A 10633-nucleotide genomic window follows, 5' to 3' on the forward strand; every position below is an offset into this window, starting at 1 on the left:
GTACCGTCAGAGGTTTCCTGAGTATCTTATTAGTTATGTGAAGGTATTGTTATCTAGAGCAACTTTGGATCGTTAAGTTGGAACAACTTATCATGTGTTGGTGATATTTCTGTCATCGCTTCAACTTAATTTGAATCGAGAAACAAGAATGCTAGTCATCCTCCAGCCTCTCCAGCGATTTGGGCTTCCTGGCCATTGGATCTGGCGGCTTGATGGGATCTGGGCCGTTGGATCCAGCCCCGGGAAGACCTCGCTCGTCGGATCAAGGAGAAGCTCTTGTAGCAATGAACAGTTTCACCCCGCTGTAAAGATCTCGTGCCACCGCGCGTAATTTCTGTCCCACGTCGAGGGCATTTTCGTAACTTCACTATGGGGTATAAAAGCCCAGTGCCCATAGGTTTTCTCCCCAATCGTCTTCCTCCCTCTTCCTGTTCACAGAGGAGCCGCCGCCGCCGCCCCCGCTCCTTCCCCTTCAGCTCGCGCTCTTCCTCTCTTCCCCGCCCCCCTCGCTCCGCCGGCAGCCGGCCGCCGGCCCGCCGACTCCTTCGCCTTCGGGAAGCACTGCCGAGGCGGCCGCGTTGCTCTGGGTCGCGCGTCGCCGCGCACCCGGTCAACTCTGCATGGGTCGCCTCACTCCTCCTCCTCCCCATCGGAACCGGGCAGGAGGACGAGCGCGAATAAGAGGCACAACCCTAGCCCTCCCTCGCCGCCATCTATCGCTCCCCCGTTCATCCTCTCCAGCCGCCGCCGCCACCGCCACCCCAATGTCTCCTCCTCACGCACCCTCTCCTCGCCACCGTCGTCGCAAGTGCCCACGCGGGTGGATTAGGTGGTCAGAGCGGGATGTGACAACGCATCTGGCCGGAGGAGAACGTGGCAGCGGCATCTCCTAGCGACGGCGCTGGGGCAGGCGATGCTTCAAGGCGACGGGCTGAGGCGGCGGTGCAGGGATCCGCTCGGTCTGCTGTTGCTGGTGCGGGCGGACGGGGGAGCGGGTCGAGGTGGCAGCTCCGTCGGCGATGCCTAGGTAGGCCTCTCTTAATCCTTCTCCCCCTTGCCCCTGATATCAATCACTCTTTCTGTTTCTACCCATATATGCAGTATTGTGTAATTTTTGTGGTTCGTATGATTGAACATGGCGCAGACCGCTGGATTTAGATGTCGTGCATACATGTATCGTGCATGGAGCAGTTTCGAAACTCATTTCGCATGGTCTCTTTTTTAGTGCATATTTCATATAAAGAATTGAAATTCCAAATTATGCCTCTACATAAGTTGGTGTGGTCCATGTTAGAGCGGCATCCTGGATATGTCTCGAGTGCTAATAAGACGAGGGAGGAGGGGGAGAGGGAGCGAGAGAGAGAGAGAGCGAAAGCATATTGACCCTACACATTCAGTCCGTCTTACCAGGGAAGCACTAGCACTCCTTGATACAGAGGTGTTTGTTCAATTGTCGTGGTTGATTTTCTGTATTACTCTCGGTTTGGTCAGGATCTCATGTGGGATTTCGTTGCAGGTTCTGAAGAGCCACCATTTGTTCCGTTCGTCAAGGATTCGACCGTCCTGCCAACTGCTGCTGCGTCGAGATGTTGCAAGGGTTCTGGTCTGGGAGCTCTTCTTTTTCCTTCCTATATATCTAGCGGTCTAATATTTGTGGAAGTGTTGTTATGTGTGGCTTCAGTAGTTTGTTAGATGTGTTGGCTGCTGCTAATGCTTTCTTGGATGCATTAGGTGCTCGAGGCTGAGTATGGTCGAATTCCTTTGATGGATTAGGGGATCTACTTGGGTCCTTGGTATTTTTTGTTGCCATGTGAGAGACTCATCCGCATGTCTAGATTCCTGCCAGTTTTTTTTGTTCCGTCTGAATTTGTCTGCTACTTATAGGTTTGGCATGGACTGCTGTTGTTGACAGCATTGCCTCATGATACTTTCAGTAATTCTTAACGGTATCTTCAGTTATTCTCATGATATTAATCTATTCAGAAAGCTGCCAGGTTTTTTAGCTAGCTGTACGAATGCCTTGTAATCGGCCTTTACCAAGTAAAAACTGGAGCCCTTGTCATTGATTGGCTTTGTGTGTTGTTAGATATTGTATGTAGTTCTAGTAGTAGCAGCTGCTGCTGCATAATGGTCTACCACTTGAGTTCGAGCCAAGAAGAATGTTGGGCAACTACGAGGTTACATACATTCACTAGGTTGGGTACTGAAGTGCGTACATATTGATAATTGAATATTGAATAGGTACATTCGCCGGGAATGAGGGTCTGCTAATGTTATGGGCTTGATTGGCTTTGTGAGTGAGAGCAAGATTGTGCTTTGCAGGTATTATGCAAGCGCTGTTTTTATTTATGCAAGTTAGTTAGGCGGTTCACTGTCACCAGTGGAGCAGTTGTTGATTTAGCTTACAATGGTGACCGGAGATTGACTGAGTGTGCTTGGTCGAGGCGGAGCGCAAGGAGGAGGACACCTGAGTGGAGATCTACTGCGCCGCCAAGCCGGGGCTACTGCTGTCAACGGTGAGCGCCCTGGACACGCTGGGCCTCGACATCCAGCAGTGCGTCGTCAGCTGCTTCAACGACTTCGCCATGCACGTCTCCTGCTCCGACGTACCAACGATTCCATCCATGAATTCATCACTACACCAACCAACATGGATGGATTCATCTTCTTCTTCAGCAAGATCATCAGTTAAGTCATCAATCCCAGCTGATTGATTCGAGTTTTGTATGGATAGGATACATGTTGTTTTTGTTACTTGTACCAAGGTTCAGGACCTTGATGAGTTGGCTGATGATCCATGTAGATTTGACTTACCATGATCTGGATATGTATGCCAGTATACATTATTAAGTAATGGCTAAATGACTGGGATGTGTATGTCATCTTTAACTGAATTTAGATGTTTATTCAATCTGAATTTAAATGTTTTATCATTCGGCATGTATTTTCTTGTGATTTCTTGTGTTGTAAACTTTAATTAATCATCTTTAGCTATTGTCTATATATCCTACAGCTGGGCTCATGCACTTGGAATTCTTTGCCACCTGATAATTAATGAAGGTAGTATATCTTTGGATTGTAATTACCTTTTTGGGGCTTGGACTTGCTCTGTATGATATTGTATTAGTTTATTATTAGGCTTGAATGAACTGCAGATTTCGTAACTCAGTACTGTTGTTTGCCTATGCTTTTTCACTGCCACATGTTTTAAATTGTAAAGGTAAGCCGTGCGAATTCTACTGTTAACACAACACTTGTCTGCCCCTGATAAGTCTGGGTGATGATAAGGGTTTTAATTTTTGATACTCCTTGTAGGTAATGAGTTCTTTAAGCAGCAAAATTACCCAGAAGAAGTGAAACATTACACTGAAGCGCTTAGGAGAAACGTAAAGGATCCAAAGGTATTTTCTTGAATGTTTTATTATGATACTCAATTGCTTGAGCTAAAAAAATCTGTGAAGCCGTTTCACTGTTATATTGGCATTGAATCGGTAAATCTGATGAGAACCCACATAAGTTTATGCCATCTGAATTAATCTGTAGGTGACCACTAGCTATAGGTGTTTCTGCAGTATAGGTGTTGTGTTGTGGCGTATTTTGTAGTGCTAAGCTACTGGCTACGTTTCAGGTATAAAGCAATCCAGTTTTTCAGGAAAGAGTACGACAAAGCAATGGAAACTTATCAGGAAGGCCTAAAGCATGATCCGAGTAACCAGGAGCTGCTTGGAGCGCCAGCGCTTTTAACAGCTGGGTGAGAAATATATGCTTTATTATTATTATTTTGACTTTATGCCAACACATTTGTTTTTGGAAAATAGTTGTTTTCGCTGATCCATTTTACCTCATTCTTCTTCAGTTTGGAGATCTAGGGATACAAGCGCGTTCAGGAAATTATATGGGTGAAGACCAATAGACTTCAACGCATTATTCGAACTGGCCGCACTAGCCATTGGTAAGGTGCATTCTTTTTCTTTTGGAATTATTCAGTTCCCCGCATCTATTCTCCGTGTCATTTCTGAATTTGGTAAGGTGCATTCTTTTTATTTGGCAAACAGAGCAGGCAGGAGGAGGAAGCAGAGAGGGAGAGGGCGAGGAGATCCTGGTCTGCACCTTGCGTCTCCCACAAGCTACTGCAACGGGAGAATCGTATACCCAAAATCTTTCTCAAAGCCTACAGCTACTGCCTCCCCAAGCAATGCCAACCTGCAGCAACAAGATAAGCTACACTCTGTTTATGTATTACATATTTCATTCAACTATGCCCCTCTCTTTAATCTTCCCATTGTGAATAGGTTATATGGTAATATAAATAGCTGATTTGATAATGGAAAAAACTGATTTGATAATAGAAATAGCTGGTTTGATACAAACATATTGCTAACTCCTTAGGTGTAATGTTGTTTAAAAGATGCCACGGTCGTATATTTTTTTCATGAGACAAACATGTATTTGTTTGTTTGTAGGGTTCAGATTTTAAGATCTCTGGTGGGCTTCTATAGGATTGGTAGAAGAGGAGGACCAGAGCTGACCAACTCTTCTCAAGGTCACCTTTCTACAACAATGTAAGCAGCTTCCCTCAAGAAACTTATCGAGTCTTCTGATCGACGCATCATGAATCGGGCATTTAGTTGATAGATGTATCAGTGTTGTGTATTTCCAGATTGTACTCAAACTAACTTGGCCCCTATATTAAAGATGCATGGCTTGATTTTGAAATTATGGTTATGAACACAAATCTAATTTGTACTCTATTCTACACTACTGTCCCTTGGACAGTGATCCCACAATTGAGAGGAAGCCAAACATAGGGACATATGTTTTCCTTCATCCAATCCAATGGTTTTTCCTTAAGGCCATTGAATACATCATGTAACCCCACATAAATGGTTGGGAACCAGATAAATTTAATTTATCTTCAATACCATCTCCAAAATATTGCTGCTGCATGTATTAGGCAGGATCTATCAGAGTTATTGCTATGTATATGTTGTGAATCTGCCAATGTAGTCAATTTGCGGTTCTATCATATTTCTTAGTTCAAGCCCCTGAGATAATGCGTTTAAATTTATGAACTCAAACAGTTCAAGATTCAGTAAAAATGCACGATGATATTTACAAATTATCTATTTTTCTATGGGACTTCGAAGATAATAAATTAGGTGCATAGTAGTGGCATGTTACATGGTCTAGGTAGGTTCTAAGGAAGGGGAGTGTTGGATCAGTCTCATATTCATATTGGTGCGTGTGGTGATAACTGAGATAGGACGCTGTGGCATGCTTTTGTGTTGTTGGTAGTTAGTGTGGATCGCTTAATTGGTCCTCTTGAATGGGTAGATCAATCTGGTGCCAGCTTAGGGGACGGGTTAGGTGTTATATGCTAGCTTTTCTGTTTATTGGGATGGTCAAAATTGTTATACACCATTTTCAGGGTTTCAGTCTTGTTAGTTGCAGGTGTCTGACAGATGGTTGTTCACCCTTATGAGGTGTACCAAGCGAAAATTCCACTGCTGTGCTACTGAACCTTGGTCGTGCAAGCTAATCTAATGGATGTCAGTTAACTCCTTGTGTACACATAGTCCGTATGTTATGTGTGGGGAAATGAAATGAAGTAATATATAAATATGTGAATGTATGCCTTTTATTTATTTTATTTTATTGACGAGCATGGCATGAGTTCTTCCGTTTTTATTAAAGATAGGAAAAAGGGGGGGAAATACTTAGTTCCTTGGTTAATGTCGTTTTATTTTATTTTATCATTTTCTCAGTGTGTTATGAGTCATCGTTGGCCATACAGTTATGGTTTCGTAAACAAAAATAACGCTTTGGCTCTGTGTGGTGCCTCGACACATCATATATACATGGATAGTGAAATATCGGGTCTTCCTTATTCACATAGTTATTCTTATCAGCATACAGAGCAGAAGACTCGACGCATGCTTGGTTGAGTAACCATAGACTCACCAATGTAGTCTATGTATTCTTACACTGGCCATACATAAAAAAAATGTGTGTTCATTGACCGGTTTTGCTCAAAATAAAAAATTGTAGCTCATACCTTAAGACCGACCGTCGATTGCTTCTTTTTTTAATTGTTTCCAATAATGTTATTTTTGCATATTTATGTTGTCCTGCGCATGTATGTTCCTTTGCTGCTCATTTATCAATCATATATTTATGTTTTCTCTATACCATTTCCAAACACTCAGGTGGACCAGACTATCGTGAGAATTTTTAGCAGAATGATTCTTGATATTATGTTGGATCATGTTGGAATTCCTAGAGCTATTTATCGGAGAAGGATGTACCCGCATAACACAATGACTGTCACCGTGCTTTTCTACCGGAGAAATGCACGCATTTGAGTATTTCTGTCAGCCATCTTCGTAAACAAATGTTTGTTGTTTCCTTGGTATTTATTTCCATTGGCAAAACGCTGCTTATCGGCGGTTGGAACTATGCTTCCAGCAGTATCACTTGCCATGATGAGCTACATCATTAATTCTCATTTTGTGTACTTATCAACTAAAAAGCACGGACACGGGGACGGAAAGACGGGGATACGGATATGGGATACGGGATTTTCCAAAAAACAGCCATTCGGGGATACGGCGAGTATATATAAAATAAAATAAAAATATGCCATGTAATATAGAGTTAAGACAGAAAATTAAAGAGAAATAGATCAAAATAAAGAATAGACTAGAGTACTGCCCCATTTGGTGTCTCTTTTATCAAGTGCTTGATCGATCCTCGTCCCCCCATCTCATTGTAAGTTGCATCTTGCAAAACACGTCAAACACAAATTGGCTACCAGCTGTGGCGCTCCCAGATGCCATGCCACTTACTAGTTGCTACCTATCAACAAGTGTGCAGCAACAAAAGCTGTTAAATTCAGAAATAGGCAATAGCACTAGCAGGCTAGCAGCAGCAGCAGCAGCCCAAGCAGCACAAGCGAGCAGCAACAGCATAACAAACAGCAGCAGCACAAGCAGAGAGGTAGCAACAACAAGTCAACAACAAGCTAGCAAGCATCCAGACCCAGTAGCTTAATCCCTTAATAATGGAACAAAATCTGAATCTTAAGAATAAAAGAGGAAGAGGTTGAAGAATGGAGAAGCTGCTGGGTTACCTACAGGCTACAGCTGCGAGGAGCCGAGGAGGCGAGGAGAGAGAGAGACTGCTGCTGCTGGTGCTGGATGGAGGAGTCGCCGTCGAATCCAGGAGTCGCCGGCGCCGGCGGCGGCGAGTCCAGGTGGTGGGAACTTCGATCCAGAAGGTGGCGGCTCCTTCTGTTCGAGCTGGGAAGCAGGGAGCAGCTCGTATGGCACGCTGGAGACCCTGCAAAATAGGGTTACATATTGGGCCGTGGCTGGCCCGGGGGTGTGTTTTTGGGCCAGGCCGTATCCCTAACGTGTCCCTGCGTATCCCGGCGTATCCCAGTCGTTTTCTCTTTTTCTTTAATTCGAATTTCGGGGATACTCCAAAATTCGCGTATCCCGCCGTATCCCGCCGTATCCCCGTATCCCGCCGTATCAGGACGGCAGTTCGGCGATTCCTGGCGTGTCCGTGCTTTTTAGCTTATCAAGGCTGCTATCTAATTTTGTCACTTGCCTTTTGTATAGTCTTTTGTATGCCTTGCTTACACTACTGTACTATCCAGCTGCCCTGTAGTGTGCTACTTGTTTTTCTGTCTCTTTCTTTGAAATGACTTGCCCTAATTATTACCACTGGTCTTTAGACTTGTCAGATGTGTTGCTTTCTGTATGAACATGTTGTAATCTTGATCATGTATCATTCATTTTTACTCCTAGGTTTTGTTTCCTACAACCTCTGTTTACATTACAACTTTGAAATAGATAGGATGTGGTCTGATTATAGTTATGATTTAGCACTGATTGTGTGGGTATGGCAAAGGCGACAACAATGTTTACTATCACCCTTTTTGCCTTTTTATGTCAGGTTGATTACATCTGGTCATTACATTCTTCGGGAGGAGACCTTGTGTTGAGCATGACACCCAGTCTGGCCAGCCTTGCAACTGCCAGCAACCCGATTCATCGACTGGTATTAACTTGCATAGTAGTTCTGTTTAGATTACAGTTTTAGCTTCCTCCACTCTTTGCTTTGATTAGGTTAATTTCTATTCCCTCTGGCCCATAATATGAGAACATTTTCCAAATTATGTTAGCTTGAAAAACGTTCTTATATTATGGGACGGAGGGAGTAACAAATAGGATGATGATCAGGATGAGTAATATTTCGGCATTGCTACGATTATGGTTCCACTCATGAATAACCGAATTAACTTGATGATCCATTGCAAGCAATCGTTCTAATTCCCATTTGGCAACCTTGAATAATTTGTTTAATCGCTTGAACAGTACGTTGAGCCAAGCAATGGTCTTTGTTGTGAGGAGCCTGACTGCACCGAATATGATGAGTTTCCTGGGTACTATCCATCTGACCATGAGGACAACAATAGTGATTGCTTATCTGAGCTTGAGCTGTGGTGATTGCGACCGATGTTTTGACCGCATAAGAAGATGAAGTTCTTTTCGTTTATCGAGTAATATTATCATAGGTGGATGTGATGCCTCTATAGAGGCGTTGTGAATCAGTGTAGTAGCACACCACCCTATCCTTATTGTAAATTATGTGTGCTCATCGCTATGAGACAGTCCTTCGGATGGATTTACTAATCCATGGTTATTGTATATTATGTTGTAGTTTCAGTGTTGGTTCTCTAATTTACTTTCTATGCCTGTGTTATCATGTATTATTGCATATGCTAAACCTAGATTTCTACTAACTTGCCATTACCTGTTTAACCAAAACGTTGCGACCGGCACCCTCGCGCCAAGGCACGATTCCGATCTAGTAACTTACTATGTGTTGCTGAGACTGTATTTGCATGGTTGTTGTATTTTCACTTTACTCGCGAGAGGGTCAAGGCCTCTATCAACTGAGGGCCAACAGAAATACAAGTGCATCAACTCGGTAAGAATTTGCCAACCCCTATTCTCCATGATACAAATTCATTTTGGCAGCTATAGAAATATCCTGTATCGTCGGAGGGTGGAAAGATCAACGAACAGATCTCCTCACGCGGCTCCCCCGCAGGTGCACGGGAGGCAAACCTGGCCGCCGGTGGGACGCCCTTCCTCGACTCCTTCACCGCCGCCAAGAGACAAGACTGGGCGAAGCCCGGCCGACGCCGGCGGTGGCGGGGTGCTCTTCTTCCCCACGTGCCGGTTGCAAGATGCAGGGCGGCTCACCCAGGCCTGGGTGTTGCGCTAGGTGTCGGGCGCAGCAGCACGACGGCTTGCCGGGGCTGGTGGATGGCGGCGATGCGCCGTGGTGTGTTTGGCGGCGCGGCGGCAGTGGGCGTGCCTTGGTCGCCAGGGCTGGCGAGGTCGAGGCCAGATCTGGGGCCTGGTGGCCCATGTCGAGGGCGGCGCGGGCTGCAGGTCTCTGCCCCTGCCATGGCCACGGCGGGTGGTGTGACGCAGCAGTGACTGGCTGGTGGGTGGGCCGGTCAGGATCTGGGGGCCGAACGACAATAGGCAGCGCAGATGGGCTCATCGGTGAGCTTCCTTCGCGATTGGTCACGGTTCTTGTGATCTCTCCCTGCCGGTGGGCGATTGTGTGTTGGTGGCTTCGCGTGGTGGTGCATTCGCCGTCGAGTTGAGGCGACACAAGAGTTGTCCAGTGGGGAGGCAGGTTGGATGGATGGGAGGAGCTGACGAGCTTGGGCCACCCATCGCTGGCACAAGGGTGTGCCAACCCGGATGTGTCTGCTCCCCCTCTTCCCTCGTTCCCTGGGCGTGTGTGGGCTGACCCGGCTCCACCGTTGTTCAATGCGGGACGTATGCTGCGCCCCCTTCGGTTGGGTGCGGCCTTTGGCACAAAGCCGGTCACTTTGGTCGGTTTTGGCCGTGTCTGGATGCAGGGCAACAATGGGAGGCACGGCGTTCGTGGGTGGAACTTGCGCCTCGGGTGCGGCCGAGCGGCCATGACTACACGGGTGGGTTGTCGCTGGTGGTTGGCGGAGCTAGGATGCGTCGGAAGGGTGGGCGTGTATTGTCCTATGGCGGCGACGGCGGCTGTGGACACCATCACTAGTAGAAAACCCCTCATTCGTCCCGGTTCATGAGGGCTATTCGTCCCAGTTAACGAACTGGGACTAAAGGGTCGTCACTAAAGCCCTGACCCTTTAGTCCCGATTCACCCAGGAATCGGGACAGACGGGGACTCCACGTGGCCGCTACCGCTTGCCCAGGAAGGGGGCCTTTTGTCCCGGTTGGTGCCACCAACCGGGACCAAAAGGCTTCCACGCGTCAGCATTTCAAAGGCTTGGCTTTTTGTTTTTTTAAGGGGTGGGGGTGGGGGTTTTGTAGGGTTAATTTACGGGGTTTCATATATTGTATTAGCTAGCTAATAGAGAGAAGTGTCCTCTCTTATCTCCGTCCTTGGTCGACGCTACGTATAGAGAGGACTCGACACGCTAGCTAGCTAGTAAGCAAATGAAGGAAACTATTAAGTATATAGAAGATCGTCATGAACATATACAGAAGTGATCGACCTCCCCTTCTCCGAGAGATTGGTTGAACAACAAGTTTTCGTATATAACATA

The 10633-nt window shown here is 46.0% G+C and overlaps 2 long non-coding RNA genes across 15 annotated transcripts; one reads left to right on the plus strand and one right to left on the minus strand.

Annotated features, from left to right (window-relative positions):
- Positions 1-273: 273 nt before the first annotated feature.
- On the plus strand, positions 274-8678 carry LOC123072417 (uncharacterized). Of its 14 annotated transcripts, none has more exons than XR_006435122.1 (13): positions 280-1027; positions 1517-1603; positions 1732-1810; positions 2242-2322; positions 2421-2687; positions 3014-3060; positions 3316-3401; positions 3629-3751; positions 3857-3952; positions 4056-4562; positions 6207-6393; positions 7960-8064; positions 8382-8661. It is a non-coding gene; the product is annotated as an uncharacterized lncRNA (long non-coding RNA). The 14 variants fall into 14 exon arrangements; XR_006435126.1 differs by having other exon boundaries at positions 2445-2687; XR_006435121.1 differs by having other exon boundaries at positions 276-1027; positions 1732-2322; positions 2445-2687; positions 8382-8666.
- LOC123072418 (uncharacterized) lies at positions 6547-7457 on the minus strand. Its single transcript, XR_006435131.1, has 2 exons — positions 7130-7457; positions 6547-6855 (listed from the first exon to the last, which is right to left on the minus strand). It is a non-coding gene; the product is annotated as an uncharacterized lncRNA (long non-coding RNA).
- Positions 8679-10633: the final 1955 nt, after the last annotated feature.

Source organism: Triticum aestivum, chromosome 3B (genome assembly GCF_018294505.1).
Source record: "Triticum aestivum cultivar Chinese Spring chromosome 3B, IWGSC CS RefSeq v2.1, whole genome shotgun sequence".
NCBI lineage: Eukaryota > Viridiplantae > Streptophyta > Magnoliopsida > Poales > Poaceae > Triticum > Triticum aestivum.